The sequence below is a fragment of the Arachis ipaensis genome, chromosome B3 (genome assembly GCF_059453495.1).
Source record: "Arachis ipaensis isolate K30076 ecotype BB chromosome B3, ASM5945349v1, whole genome shotgun sequence".
Taxonomy (NCBI): Eukaryota; Viridiplantae; Streptophyta; class Magnoliopsida; order Fabales; family Fabaceae; genus Arachis; species Arachis ipaensis.
In genome coordinates this window covers 30,092,744-30,107,650 of record NC_142438.1, presented here as the reverse complement: position 1 = coordinate 30,107,650, position 14,907 = coordinate 30,092,744, and the positions used below count along the sequence as shown (strand labels likewise).

Below are 14,907 nucleotides of genomic sequence, written 5' to 3'. Positions count from 1 at the left end.
AGTCACTACTACTAATGATCATGTAATGAAGACACAAACATAGATAAGCACATAATATAGAAAACGAAAAGTAGAGAAAGTAAGAACAAGGAATGAATCCACCTTAGTGATGTCCTTGAGCTCTTCTATGTCTCTTCCTTGTCTTTGCTGCTCCTCCTTCATTGCTTTTAGATTTTCTCTGATTTCATGAAGGATGATGGAGTGCTCTTGATGTTCCACCCTTAGTTGCTTCCAATAATTGTGTGGAAGAAAATGTATCCCCTGAGGTATCTCAGGGATCTCTTGATTTGCAGTCAAATGTTCTACCACTGATCTATAGACCCTTGATGGAAGCTTTTGTCTTCCCTTTCCTCTTTCTAGAGGTTTCTCTGGCCTTAGGTGCCATCAATGGTTATGGAAAAAACAAAAAAAGCTATGCTTTTACCACACCAAACTTAGAATGTTGCTCGCCCTCGAGCAAAAGAAGAAAGAATAGAAGAATAAGAAGAAGATATGGAGGAGATGTGATGCCAAGGCATCTTAGGCTAGTTTCACTAGCATTTTTTTGATAGTTTTAGATGTTTTATGCATTTTCTTGAGCTTAAAGTAACCAAGAATGGTTAAAAGAAGAACAAAGCAATGAACCATCCAAACAGTATGATTTTGATGCAAATTCCATGAGTTTTTAGTTATATTACTTGAATGCTATGAATGGAAGATTTCTCATGAAATTTTGCAAGACTTTGATGCAATTGTTTGGATGATTTCAGGGAAGAAGAGGCTAGGCAAGGAAGCAACAAAGTCAATAAAGGAAGCTTGAATATCACATGTGGAGTTTAAGTTCCAGTTTAAGCCTAAACTGGAGCTTAAACGCCAGAATCATGAAGGCTAAGAAATGCTGAAACTGAAGTTTAACCTCCAGTTTAACCTTAAACTGGAGGTTAAACGCCAGAATGAAAGTCTCACCAAAGAAGCATTCCACGTTTAACCTCCAGTTTAACCTTAAACTGGAGGTTAAACGCCAGAATGAGAATGCCAATCAGGAAGCATTTCCACGTTTAACCTCCAGATTAACCTTAAACTGGAGGTTAAACGCCAGAAATGGGAAGTGCACCAGGGAGCCATTTCCACGTTTAAGCTCCAGTTTGACCTTAAACTGGAGCTTAAACGTGTTCGACCAAGTTTTCTCCTCCAGGGTTGCTTTCTCCATTTCCACGTTTAAGCTCCAGTTTAACCTTAAACTGGAGCTTAAACGTGTTCGACACCTCCAGGGCTACCTTTTCTATTTCCACGTTTAAGCTCCAGTTTAACCTTAAACTGGAGCTTAAACGTGTTCGACCTCCAGGATGCCTTCTTCCATTTCCACGTTTAAGCTCCAGTTTAACCTTAAACTGGAGCTTAAACGTGTTCGACCTCCAGGGCTGCCTTTTCTATCTCCACGTTTAAGCTTCAGTTTAACCTTAAACTGAAGCTTAAACGTGTTCGACTAAGTTACCCTCCAGGGCTGCCTTCTTCCATTTCCACGTTTAAGCTTCAGTTTAACCTTAAACTGAAGCTTAAACGTGCTTCCACAAAAGGCATCACTGGAAGTGTCTGGCGTTTAAGCTACAGTTTAAGCTTAAACTGCAACTTAAACGCCACTCTTGGAAAAGGTTTCTGGGCCAACAATATTGCGGTTTAAGTTAGTATTTGAGCACAAACATTAACTTAAACTTACTCTGGTATGAAACCCAATTGAATATCATGGTTTATGGGATTGGGCCTGAAGGATTGATGAGTCTGAAATTTCAATTTATTGAGTCATGTGTCATTATTTGATTATCACAAAGTTGGCTCAATGAATGTTACAGATTTTGGATCAACAGCCTCATCAAGATTATGGATCATAAACCCCAAGGCAAAAGGAAAGCAGGGAGAGGACTCAAAGCCCAAGAAACACAACAGAAGCTCAATATAGAAAGTGTATAAATAGGATAGAATTTAAGTTAGGAGGCACTTTTTACTTTTGCATTTGGCTAGTTTTCATATCTTTGTAATTGAATTCAGAGCTATGACTCACTAAACCCCCTTTCATTGGGTTAGGGAGCTCTATTGTAATTCAATGAATCAATAATAGTTTATCTTCTTCTTCAATCTTTTCTCTTGAATTTTGTTAGAAAGCTTCTCGATCTAATTCCATTGGGTAGTTGTCTTGGGAAAGAAACTACCCATAATTGGAATCCTTCGGAACCTTGGGAAAGGAATGGAGGATTCATGCTAGAGAAGCTTTCTCACAGTGAATTGGATTGGGGTTTGGATGGATATTGTGACATGTAATCCTACCAAATTGTGGTTCATGAAACTGTGTGGTATAATCAGTGATCGAGCATCATCTCTTCTTATGAACATTTAAACCAAGGGATTGGGAATTTGTTCGTTTTTAGAGAGAATTGGTGAGCCAAGGGATTGGGATCCAATCATATAAGATTGCCAAGCAAAATTCAATGAACGCATTGGTTGAGGAAGAGATAAACATGTTTTGATTCGGAGATCTCAATATCTCCTATAACCCAATGAATTCCCCATTTCTGATTTCCACTTTCTCTTTACATTCTGCAATTAAATTCATGCAATCACCCCCATTCCCTTTAATTTCAGCAATTTAGCTTCTGCTCTTTACTTCATGCAATTTAAGATTCCGCCATTTAAATTTCTTGTCATTTACGTTTCCCGCTAATTTTACATTCCGCAATTCTCATCTAAATCTTGATTCCGCTCAACTAGAACACACTTCTAATCCGAATTGCTCACTCAACCAATCCTTGTGGGATTCGACCTTACTCTATTGTGAGTTTTTACTTGACGATAACCGGTGCACTTGCCGGAAGGAATTTTGCCGATCGTGCAATTTCCTAAATCGTAGCATAACTAGTTTATGCGCATCAAGTTTATGGCGCCGTTGCCGGGGATTGGTTTTCGATTGACAATTCTCAAATTGGAAGTTAACTAGATTGAGCATTTTTTTTTTGTTTTGATTAATTCAGTACAAGTTACTTGTTGAATTTTAATTTCTGCACTCCGTTACATGCTTTCTTTCTTTATGCCTTTAAATTCAAGCAACTAACTCACTGACTCACTAACTGTTTGAATTAATTCCTCAACTGCTCTAACCATACTCTTCCATTAACCAAGAGTATTTCACTTGTTTGTTGCCTGTGCTGTGTTCTTGCATGACAGGTAGGAGAGGAGAGACATCAACTCCTCCATATACCGAACCAGAGAGGACCCTTCATAGACTGAGAAGGGAAGCAAGAGGGAAGAGAGTACTGGGAGAAGAGGAATCTGAAGGAGAATCTGAGGACAATTTTGAGGAAGCTTTAGATCTCAACATGGATAGAGAAGTTCACAACCATGAGAGAGCTGATGGAAACAATGCCATTCCTGAGAGGAGGGTTCTTAGTTCATACATAAACCCAACCTCTGGGAATTGTGGTAGCAGCATCCAGAAACCACCCATTCAGGCCAACAATTTTGAGCTCAAACCACAGCTAATATCACTTGTGGAGAATCATTGTTCATTTGGTGGAAGTGCTAATGAAGACCCAAACCAACATCTCACAAAATTCCTGAGAATTTGTGACACTGTGAAGTCCAATGGAGTCCAGGAAGATGCATATAAACTGCTTTTGTTCCCATTTTCACTTAGGGACAAGGCAGCTAAGTGGCTGGAATCATTCCCAAGGGGGAGCCTAACAACCTGGGATGAGGTGGAAAGCAAGTTTCTGGCACGTTTCTACCCCCCACAAAAGGTCAATAGGCTTCGATCTGAGGTTCATACGTTTAGACAACAAGATGGTGAAACTCTCTACGAGGCATGGGAGAGATTCAAGGATTTGACAAGGAAATGCCCACCAGACATGTTCCATGACTGGGTGCAATTGCATATTTTCTATGATGGACTGTCTTATGAATCAAGGAAGGCTGTAGACCATTCATCAGGAGGTTCATTGAACAGGAAAAAGACTGTGGAAGAAGCCATTGAAGTGATTGAGACAGTGGCTGAAAACGAGTACTACTATGCATCAGAGAGACACAACACTAAGGGAGTCATGGAGCTGAACCATGTTGATACAATTCTAGCCCAAAACAAGGTGTTTGCCAAGCAACTAGCAGAGCTCACCAGGAAATTAGAAACAAAACAAGTGGCTGCAATTCACACACAAGATCAAGAGGAAGAAAGCACTGAAGGAGGTGATTGGGAAGAGGTCAATTATGTAGGAAATCAACAAAGGCAACCATATGATCCACATTCCAACACTTACAACCCAGGCTGGAAAAACCACCCAAACTTTGGGTGGGGAAACCAGCAAAACCAACATAACAAGTCCACATACCAAAACTCCAACCAAAGATCATACCAAGCCACATAAAACACTTACTCTCAACCACCATATCATAGCCAAAATAATCAACCTGCTCAACCTAATCCGAACCAACAATTTCAAGATCAATTAAACAGGATAGAAGAAATGCTTGCAACCATGAGTCAAGACATAACCGAATTGAAAGCTTTTAAGGAAGAAGTAAATTCTAACCTGCAAAACCAAGGAGCTGCCATCCAGAAGCTAGAAAATCAAATTGCGTATTTGTCTAAGCAAACCCCTGGGACAAGCGTTTCTCATGCTGCCAAGGCTATTGCAAGGGAAGAATGTAAGGCCATAACCCTCAGAAGCGGAAAGAATCTAAAGGAGATCTCAAAGGAAACCACAGAGGATGAAGCAAAGGAAAATGTGAGAGATAAGGAACAAGGACAATCTTTTACATCGTCTGCAACAAAAGAAAAAGAAAAAGAGGTCCTGAAGCCTTATACACCTAAAGCACCATATCCTCAACGTTTGATGAAAAGTGAAAAGGATGGCCAATTCTCCAGGTTCTTGGAGATTTTCAAGAAGCTTCAAATCAACATTCCGTTTGCTGAGGCAATAGAGCAAATGCCACTCTATGCAAAATTCTTAAAGGAATTAATGACCAAGAAAAGAAGCTGGAGAAACGAGGAAACTGTGTTGTTAACTGAAGAATGCAGTGCCATCATCCAACACAAATTGCCTCAGAAATTGAAGGATCCAGGCAGTTTCCAAATCCCCTGCATCATAGGAGAAGTCATGGTGGAGAAGGCCTTGTGTGACTTAGGGGCCATTATCAATTTGATGTCTCTAACAATGATGAGAAGAATGAAGATTGAGGAAGTTAAACCAACAAGAATGGCCCTCCAATTGGCAGATCGAACTTTTAAATTCCCTCATGGGATAGTTGAGGATTTGTTGGTGAAGGTGGGAGATTTTATATTTCCTGCCGATTTTGTGGTGTTAGATATGGAGGAAGAAGCCAAAGCTTCAATAATCCTGGGAAGACCCTTCCTGGCTACTGCTGGAGCCATCATAGATGTACAAAAGGGTGAACTCACTCTTAGACTACATGATGAGAAATTGGTGTTTAACGTATTCAAAGCAATGAGCTATCCATCAGAATCACTAAGGGAATGCATGAGGGTGGATGTAGTGGACATTGCAGTACAAGAAACTTTTGAGGAAACAACAAAGGAAGTGGCAGAGGAGGAGTTCACCAAGGACATAGAAGTTAGTGACATCAAGGCTGCTGAAACAACCATGCCAAACATGCCAGAGATAGTGAAAGAAGAGAAGGAAGCACCAAAACCTGAGCTCAAAGCATTGCCCCCTAATCTCAAGTATGCATACTTGGGTAGTGATGAGAGTCATCCTGTTATCATTAGCTCTGCCCTGAGTCAAGAACAGGAAGAAGAATTGATCAAGGTGCTACAAACTCATCAAGATGCCATTGGATGGACCCTAGCTGATTTGAAGGGGATAAGTTCATCCATATGCATGCATAAAATCTTGTTAGAAGAGGATGCTAGACCCTCCATCCAAGCTCAGAGAAGATTGAATCCCGTCATGAAAGAAGTAGTACAAAAGGAGGTCATGAAGTTATGGCAGGCAGGGGTAATCTACCCCATTTCTGATAGCCCATGGGTTAGTCCCATCCATGTAGTTCCCAAGAAAGGTGGCATAACTGTGGTGCCAAATGAGAGGAACGAACTCATACCCACAAGAACTGTCACTGGGTGGAGGATGTGCATAGACTACAAGAAGCTCAATGAAGCCACCAGAAAAGATCATTTCCCACTCCCATTCATGGATCAGATGCTTGAAAGGCTTTCAGGACATGCTTACTATTGCTTCTTGGATGGATACTCAGGCTATAATCAGATAGTAGTTGATCCTAGAGATCAAGAGAAAACATCATTTGTTTGTCCATATGGAGTTTTTGCCTATAGACGCATGCCCTTTGGATTGTGCAATGCACCTGCCACTTTCCAAAGATGCATGCTGTCCATCTTTTCGGACATGATTGAAAAATTTATTGAGGTCTTCATGGATGATTTTTCTGTGTTTGGAGATTCTTTTCCCAGCTGCCTACACCACCTTGCCTTGGTGCTTAAGAGGTGCCAAGAGACTAACCTAGTATTAAACTGGGAAAAATGTCATTTCATGGTCACAGAAGGAATAGTCCTTGGCCACAAAATCTCTAATAGAGGCATGGAGGTGGACAGAGCTAAGGTGGAAATCATTGAAAAACTACCTCCACCAAGTAATGTCAAGGCAGTTAGGAGTTTTTTGGGACACGCTGGGTTTTACAGAAGGTTTATTAGAGACTTTTCTAAAATAGCCAAACCTTTGAGTAACTTGCTTGTCTCTGATACACCCTTTGTATTTGATAAAAATTGCATGCTAGCCTATGAACTTTTGAAGCAAAAACTTTCCTCTGCACCTATCATTGCCCCACCTGATTGGAACTTACCTTTTGAACTGATGTGTGATGCATCAGACCTTGCTATTGGGGCAGTGTTAGGACAAAGGAAAGACAATTTGGTACATGTGATTTATTATGCCAGTAAAGTCTTGAATGCTAACCAAAGGAATTACACAACCACTGAAAAAGAACTCTTGGCAATAGTCTTTGCATTTGACAAATTTAGATCCTATCTCATTGGATCTAAAGTCATTGTCTTCACTGATCATTCAGCTTTAAAATACTTACTTGCTAAACAAGAATCCAAACCAAGACTTATTAGATGGGTTCTTTTGTTGCAGGAATTTGACATTGAAATCAAAGACAAGAAGGGTGTAGAGAACAAGGTGGCAGACCATTTATCAAGGATACCATGTGAAGAAGGAAGCGCACAAAGCACACATATAAATGAGTGCTTTCCTGATGAACAACTCATGGTAATTCACAAAGCACCCTGGTTTGCAGACATAGCAAACTTCAAGGCCACTGGGAGTTGGCCGTTGGAATTTAACAAGCATCAAAGGAAGAAATTGGTAAATGATGCCAAATACTTCATCTGGGACGAACCATACTTGTTCAAAAAATGTTCCGATGGCATACTCAGAAGATGCATATCAGAGGAAGAAGGAAGGGAAGTCTTATGGGACTGCCATGGCTCCACTTATGGAGGACATTTTGCAGGAGAAAGAACAGCAGCTAAGGTGTTGCAGTGTGGTTTTTATTGGCCCACTATCTTCAAAGATGCAAAGGAACTAGTGAAGCACTGCCATGAATGCCAGAAAGCGGGGAACCTGCCAAGAAGAAATGAAATGCCACAACAATTCATTCTGGAACTTGAATTGTTTGATGTATGGGGGATAGATTTCATGGGACCCTTTCCCTCCTCATACTCAAATAATTACATTCTTGTGGCAGTAGACTATGTCTCCAAATGGGTTGAAGCAATAGCAACTCCAACCAATGATAATAAGGTAGTCATGAACTTCCTCAGAAAACACATTTTTTGCCGTTTTGGGGTTCCAAGAGCAATCATCAGTGATGGAGGAAGCCACTTCTGCAACAAACCATTAGAGGCATTGCTTCTAAAATATGGAGTCAAACACAAGGTAGCCACACCATACCATCCACAAACAAGTGGGCAAGCCGAAATATCTAACAGAGAACTCAAAAGGATCCTGGAAAAGACTGTGGGAACTTCAAGGAAGGACTGGTCGATTAAGCTAGATGATGCTCTTTGGGCATATAGGACAGCTTTCAAAACACCAATTGGAATGTCTCCTTACCAACTAGTATACGGAAAAGCTTGCCATTTGCCACTGGAGTTGGAGCACAAGGCATACTGGGCCTTGAAACTTTTGAACTTGGACAGCAAAGCTGCTGGAGAAAGAAGGATGTTGCAAATTCAAGAGTTGGAAGAGTTCAGAGCTGAAGCTTATGAGAATGCCAAAATTTACAAAGAAAGAGCAAAGAAGAAGCATGACAGCAACATAGCCCCAAGGAAATTTGAAGAAGGACAAAAAGTATTGCTCTACAATTCTAGGCTGAAGCTATTTCCAGGGAAGCTAAAATCAAGGTGGTCTGGACCATTCCTTGTCACCAAGGTCTCCAAATATGGACAAGTAGAAATCATGGAAGAAAAGTCACAACGAACCTTCATTGTGAACGGTCAAAGACTCAAACATTACTTGGGAGATGTGGAGGAGAAGGACAAGGTTAAATATCACCTCAACTGAGGAAGCTGACCGTCAAGCTAATGACGTTAAAGAAGCGCTTGTTGGGAGGCAACCCAACCTGAGGTAATACCCTTTTGCTGTTTCTTTTATTTGTTTCAATAAAAAAAAGGGTGAAGTAGTTTCTGTGCATTGCAAAGAATTAAGTTTGGTGTTTCACACCAAACAATGAATTCGTGGATCAATAATTCAAAGGGGAATGTGTGACTCTAAGTTTGGTGTTCCACCATAAAGATCAACTGAACACAACAACCTTTGAATTATATGAAAGGAACAACCATTCTAAGCAGTCACAGAAATGCTTAAAACCCTTAGCAGCAACTTCATTCCAAAGAGAACTCAAGGATTCAAAGAACAGAGAAGTAAGTGGGAGACTAAGTTTGGTGTTCACACACCAACTTAAGACTCAGATACTTACCCACACATAGTTGAGCTAACCAATCAAGTGCTTGAGAAGCAAGCAACTTCATCACTCTTTGCAGGAAAGGAAACAAGGATCTTAAAACATGAAGCAACAATTAGGAGAAGAAGGAGAAATCAAAGTGTTTCCTGGCAACAAAGAGAAAACAAGGAATTTCACAAGGTGGTATTGTTCCTTGATAATTCTTTAAAAAGGGCAAACAAAAGCATGCTTGTTCTGGTTTAAACTGTAAATGTTGAATCTTTCTGGAATGTGAAGTTTTTAGTATATGAGTGTCTGTTATTGCTTTGAATAAAGTGAATGCCTAGATGTTTGGATATAACTTCACCTTCTTAAACAAGTGCTTGCCATGCTTGTTCTGTTTCCAAAAATAAAAGAAAAGTTTGAACAAAAGTAACTTGGCTAAATTAGTGACAAATCAAGTAGAATTAAGTGGTGGTATGCATGCTTGATTGTTCAGTCAGATCACTGGAAATAGAGTGTAGAATTATCATTTTTTATGTAGAAATTGAAAACTGTCTATGGATCTTGATGAATAAATGTCTTTGGCCATGAAAAAGAAAGAAAAAGAAGAAGAAAAAGCCACTGAAAAAGGGCAACCAAAAAGAAAAAAATTTGAGAAAATAAGCTAGGCACCAATGGTTTGAACTTCTGAGACAAATGCCTGTGGTGTTCATGTATTAAGGATATGCTTGGATCAATAGGTTCTGAGGAGTGTTTCAACACTTGGTAACTTGGGTTAACTAACCCGGGATTATCAACCAAAAGTCCATTATCAAGAGCAACCTAAATACAAAACATTTAGTCACACAAAGAGGTGCTGGGCACCAATGTCTCAAGAAGAAATGTGAACTAAAATGCCTGAAGTGGATATGTGTAGTGCACTGATAAGAAAAAGAAAATGCCAAAGGCTTGTGCAACACATGACACCAAGCAAACAAGGAGCAAAGGAGCTCTAAGAAAAAGAAAAGAAAAACAAAGAAGAGAAAAGTGCCAAGGACATAAGAATAACAAGAGGCCATAGCAGTGTTTGATGGATGCAATGAAAAAGTGATGATCTTACTTGATAAGTATGGAAAAGTGATGCTGCAACTTTTTGCATAAAACCCTTCTGATGAACTTCAAATGCTTGCTAATATAGCCAATGTAATTGCTTTCTGTTTCATACTTTCTTCTCAAATAACTCAGGACTTGCTTAGGGACAAGCAAGTATTAAGTTTGGTATTGTGATGCCAAGGCATCTTAGGCTAGTTTCACTAGCATTTTTTTGATAGTTTTAGATGTTTTATGCATTTTCTTGAGCTTAAAGTAACCAAGAATGGTTAAAAGAAGAACAAAGCAATGAACCATCCAAACAGTATGATTTTGATGCAAATTCCATGAGTTTTTAGTTATATTACTTGAATGCTATGAATGGAAGATTTCTCATGAAATTTTGCAAGACTTTGATGCAATTGTTTGGATGATTTCAGGGAAGAAGAGGCTAGGCAAGGAAGCAACAAAGTCAATAAAGGAAGCTTGAATATCACATGTGGAGTTTAAGTTCCAGTTTAAGCCTAAACTGGAGCTTAAACGCCAGAATCATGAAGGCTAAGAAATGCTGAAACTGAAGTTTAACCTCCAGTTTAACCTTAAACTGGAGGTTAAACGCCAGAATGAAAGTCTCACCAAAGAAGCATTCCACGTTTAACCTCCAGTTTAACCTTAAACTGGAGGTTAAACGCCAGAATGAGAATGCCAATCAGGAAGCATTTCCACGTTTAACCTCCAGATTAACCTTAAACTGGAGGTTAAACGCCAGAAATGGGAAGTGCACCAGGGAGCCATTTCCACGTTTAAGCTCCAGTTTGACCTTAAACTGGAGCTTAAACGTGTTCGACCAAGTTTTCTCCTCCAGGGTTGCTTTCTCCATTTCCACGTTTAAGCTCCAGTTTAACCTTAAACTGGAGCTTAAACGTGTTCGACACCTCCAGGGCTACCTTTTCTATTTCCACGTTTAAGCTCCAGTTTAACCTTAAACTGGAGCTTAAACGTGTTCGACCTCCAGGATGCCTTCTTCCATTTCCACGTTTAAGCTCCAGTTTAACCTTAAACTGGAGCTTAAACGTGTTCGACCTCCAGGGCTGCCTTTTCTATCTCCACGTTTAAGCTTCAGTTTAACCTTAAACTGAAGCTTAAACGTGTTCGACTAAGTTACCCTCCAGGGCTGCCTTCTTCCATTTCCACGTTTAAGCTTCAGTTTAACCTTAAACTGAAGCTTAAACGTGCTTCCACAAAAGGCATCACTGGAAGTGTCTGGCGTTTAAGCTACAGTTTAAGCTTAAACTGCAACTTAAACGCCACTCTTGGAAAAGGTTTCTGGGCCAACAATATTGCGGTTTAAGTTAGTATTTGAGCACAAACATTAACTTAAACTTACTCTGGTATGAAACCCAATTGAATATCATGGTTTATGGGATTGGGCCTGAAGGATTGATGAGTCTGAAATTTCAATTTATTGAGTCATGTGTCATTATTTGATTATCACAAAGTTGGCTCAATGAATGTTACAGATTTTGGATCAACAGCCTCATCAAGATTATGGATCATAAACCCCAAGGCAAAAGGAAAGCAGGGAGAGGCCTCAAAGCCCAAGAAACACAACAGAAGCTCAATATAGAAAGTGTATAAATAGGATAGAATTTAAGTTAGGAGGCACTTTTTACTTTTGCATTTGGCTAGTTTTCATATCTTTGTAATTGAATTCAGAGCTATGACTCACTAAACCCCCTTTCATTGGGTTAGGGAGCTCTATTGTAATTCAATGAATCAATAATAGTTTATCTTCTTCTTCAATCTTTTCTCTTGAATTTTGTTAGAAAGCTTCTCGATCTAATTCCATTGGGTAGTTGTCTTGGGAAAGAAACTACCCATAATTGGAATCCTTCGGAACCTTGGGAAAGGAATGGAGGATTCATGCTAGAGAAGCTTTCTCACAGTGAATTGGATTGGGGTTTGGATGGATATTGTGACATGTAATCCTACCAAATTGTGGTTCATGAAACTGTGTGGTATAATCAGTGATCGAGCATCATCTCTTCTTATGAACATTTAAACCAAGGGATTGGGAATTTGTTCGTTTTTAGAGAGAATTGGTGAGCCAAGGGATTGGGATCCAATCATATAAGATTGCCAAGCAAAATTCAATGAACGCATTGGTTGAGGAAGAGATAAACATGTTTTGATTCGGAGATCTCAATATCTCCTATAACCCAATGAATTCCCCATTTCTGATTTCCACTTTCTCTTTACATTCTGCAATTAAATTCATGCAATCACCCCCATTCCCTTTAATTTCAGCAATTTAGCTTCTGCTCTTTACTTCATGCAATTTAAGATTTCGCCATTTAAATTTCTTGTCATTTACGTTTCCCGCTAATTTTACATTCCGCAATTCTCATCTAAATCTTGATTCCGCTCAACTAGAACACACTTCTAATCTGAATTGCTCACTCAACCAATCCTTGTGGGATTCGACCTCACTCTATTGTGAGTTTTTACTTGACGATAACCGGTGCACTTGCCGGAAGGAATTTTGCCGATCGTGCAATTTCCTAAATCGTAGCATAACTAGTTTATGCGCATCAAGATGGATGGGAGTGTGTATTCGGCCATATGGGTGGGATTGGGTGGGAGAGAGATGCTGAATTTTGAAGGTAGTGGGTGTATGGATGTGAGTGGTAAATGGAAAGTAGAAGGGATGATCATGAATGGAAAGAGAGATGATGAGGTAGGTGGGGATCCTGTGGGGTCCACAGATCCTGAGATGATCCTGTGGGGTCCACAGATCCTGAGGTGTCAAGGCATTTACATCCCTGCACCAATTTAGGCATGTAAAATGCCCTTGCACATAACTCTGGGCGTTCAGCGCCAGGTTGGTGCCCATTTTGGGCGTTCAACGCCCCTTTGCTGCCATTTCTGGCGTTGAACGCCAGAACCATGCTTGTTCTGGGCGTTCAGCGCCAGAACTATGCTCTGTTCTGGCGTTTGAACGCCAGACAGATGCTCCTCCAGGGTGTGATTTTTCATCTGCTGTTTTTGATTCCGTTTTCAATTTTTATATTTATTTTGTGACTCCTCATGATCATGAACCTATAAAGACACATAACTAAGAAAAATATAGTTAGATAAATAAACATTGGGTTGCCTCCCAACAAGCGCTTCTTTAATGTCAATAGCTTGACAGTGGGCTCTCATGGAGCCTCACAGATGTGCAGAGCTTTGTTGAAACTCTCCAACACCAAACTTAGAGTTTGGATATGGGAGTTCAACACCAAACTTAGAGTTTGGTTGTGGCCTCCCAACACCAAACTTAGAGTTTGACTGTGGGGGCTTTGGTTGACTCTGCTTGGAGAGAAGCTTTTTCTGCTTCCTCTCCATGGTTGCAGAGGGAGATCCTTGAGTTTTAAACACAAGGGAGTTCTCATTCCATTGAAGGAATATTTCACCTCTGTCAACATCAATCACAGCTCTTGCTGTGGCCAGGAAAGGTCTTCCTAGGATGATGGATTCATCCTCTTCCTTTCCAGTATCCAGGACTATGAAATCAGCAGGGATGTAAAGGCCTTCAACCTTTACTAACACGTCCTCTACTTGTCCATAAGCCTGTTTTCTTGAGCTGTCTGCCATCTCTAATGAGATTTTAGCAGCTTGCACCCCAAAGATTCTCAGTTTCTCTATTACAGAGAGGGGCATGAGGTTTATTCCTGAACCAAAGTCACACAGAGCCTTAAAGATCATGGTGCCTATGGTGCAGGGTATTATGAACTTTCCAGGATCCTGTCTCTTCTGAGGCAATGTCAGTTGATCCAGATCACTTAGTTCATTGATGAACAAGGGAGGTTCAACTTCCCAAGTATCAATGCCAAATAATTTGGCATTCAGCTTCATGATTGCACCAAGAAACTTGGCAGTTTGCTCTTCAGTAACATCCTCATTCTCTTCTGAAGAGGAATACTCATCAGAGCTCATGAAGGGTATAAGGAGGTTCAATGGAATCTCTATGGTCTCTAGATGAGCCTCAGAGTCCTTTGGTTCCTCAGAGGGAAGCTCCTTATTGGTCACTGGATGTCCCAGGAGGTCTTCCTCCTTGGGATTCACGTCCTCTCCTCTCCTCACAGGTTCGGCCATGGCGCTTATGTCAATGGCCTTGCACTCTCCTTTTGGATTTTCTTCAGTTTTGCTTGGGAGAGTACTAGGAGGGATTTCAGTGATCCTTTTACTCAGCTGGCCCACTTGTGCTTCCAAATTTCTAATGGAAGACCTTGTTTCATTCATGAAACTTACAGTGGCCTTAGATAGATCAGAGACTAGATTTGCTAAATTAGAAGCATTTTGTTCAGAGTTCTCTGTCTGTTGCTGAGTGGATGATGGAAAAGGCTTGCTATTGCTAAACCTGTTTCTTCCACCATTATTAAAGTGTTGTGGGGGCTTTTGATCCTTCCATGAGAAATTTGGATGATTTCTCCATGTTGAGTTATAGGTGTTTCCATAAGGTTCACCTAAGTAATTTACCTCTGCTATTGCAGGGTTCTCAGGATCATAGGCTTCTTCTTCAGAAGATGCCTCTTGAGTACTGTTGGATGCAGCTTGCATTCCATGCAGACTCTGAGAAATCATATTGACTTGCTGAGTCAATATTTTGTTCTGAGCCAATATGGCATTCAGAGTATCAATCTCAAGAACTCCCTTCTTCATAGGCGTCCCATTATTCACAGGATTCCTTTCAGAAGTGTACATGAACTGGTTATTAGCAACCATGTCAATGAGTTCTTGAGCTTCTGCAGGCGTTTTCTTTAGGTGAATGGATCCACCTGCAGAGGTATCCAATGACATCTTTGATAGCTCAGATAAACCATCATAGAATATATCCAGGATGGTCCATTCTGA

At 40.3% G+C, this 14,907-nt stretch overlaps 1 non-coding gene across 1 annotated transcript; it reads right to left on the bottom strand.

Moving 5' to 3' along the window:
* Window positions 1–3,773: 3,773 nt before the first annotated feature.
* LOC148570176 (small nucleolar RNA R71) lies at window positions 3,774–3,877 on the bottom strand. The gene has a single exon (XR_015908167.1). It is a non-coding gene; the product is annotated as a small nucleolar RNA R71 (small nucleolar RNA).
* Window positions 3,878–14,907: the final 11,030 nt, after the last annotated feature.